The following is a 1311-nucleotide window of genomic DNA, read 5'->3' as shown; positions in this document are numbered from 1 at the left end:
TTATACTTTCAAATGTAAAATGTTTATTTGACAGATCAGATTATTCCCTTAATTTTTGTTTCACTAAACTTTTATAAAAATGGAGATTAAAATGGGACACTTTTTTTCTTTTCTTTTTCAGTTGCACATATATTATTCAGTCACATAGAGAACTCAGGGTTGAAGGATAATTCTGTTGAAGAACTCAAGAAAAGATATGGTGGTTGATTTCCATTTTTACTAAAATTATTGTCTTTGAATTTCACATGTAAATTTTTTTCTACTAAAATAAAGTTTTGTTTTGCGTTGAAGAAAATGAAATTATACAGGACTTTGGATATAAGTTAATTAACTATAAAGTGAATTGTGATTTAGTGAGAAATGTATTCTTTATAAGTGATCTATTTATAAGTCTTTTCTGAAAATAAAAATATAAATAATGAGGTATATTTGTAAAGATCAGTATTTTGTAAGTCATTTAAATGTTAGATATAGATACATTTTCCAGTGCCCTGTAAGTGTAACATTATTTCTACATGACAAGCTGCTTCATTAGCATATGAGTAAAGTTATATTTGTATAGAGAGAGTTAAGTAGGTAACTGGATTGTTTCTTTATAAGACTTTTAAATATCATTGTGCCAGTTCACTAACAAAATTACTTAGCTGCAGGATAAGTATTTTTAGTATTTATGTTGAAAAGAGACTTTTAACTAGACTTTTTATATCGGCTCATTGAGGAGTCACAGCATCCTTAGATTTAATGCTTCAGATTTTTTCTTCATGACATCCACATCATATATATACTAAAGGCACATATTCTAAAGCAAAGTGTAGAAAATTTAAAAACTGGGAATATTTAAGTAGTAATTAGCATATAGCTTATGTGTGTATGTGTTGTGTGTGAGTGTGTATCTATAAAGCCTTTAAAAGCAGGGTTAGTATTCCACTCATCCTTGTTTTGTACAGTACCTGGCACAGTCCTTTGCACCTGGTTAGGTGCTCAATTAATATTTGTACAGTCTAATTTAATTTAACAGCAAGAATCAATTTTAGTAAACTTAAAAGTAGCAACCTCACAAATTTTGGGCATCCTGTAACTGTTGTTAAAATCAACTTAATTTTAGAGAGATCCAATTGTTAAAAAACATACTAGGTCGCCCTTGCTAGTTTGGCTCAGTGGATAGAGCATTGACTTGTGGACCAAAGCGTCCTGGGTTCGATTTCCAGTCAAGGGCATATATCTAGGTCGGAGCACGTGCAGGAGGCAACCAATCCAATGGGTTTCTCTCACATCGATGGATCTTCTCTGTCCTTTCATTCTCTCTTCCAC

The sequence above is a fragment of the Myotis lucifugus genome, unplaced genomic scaffold (assembly GCF_000147115.1).
Source record: "Myotis lucifugus unplaced genomic scaffold, Myoluc2.0 scaffold_91, whole genome shotgun sequence".
In the NCBI taxonomy this organism is placed as follows: Eukaryota; Metazoa; Chordata; class Mammalia; order Chiroptera; family Vespertilionidae; genus Myotis; species Myotis lucifugus.
This window is presented reverse-complemented; position numbering follows the sequence as displayed.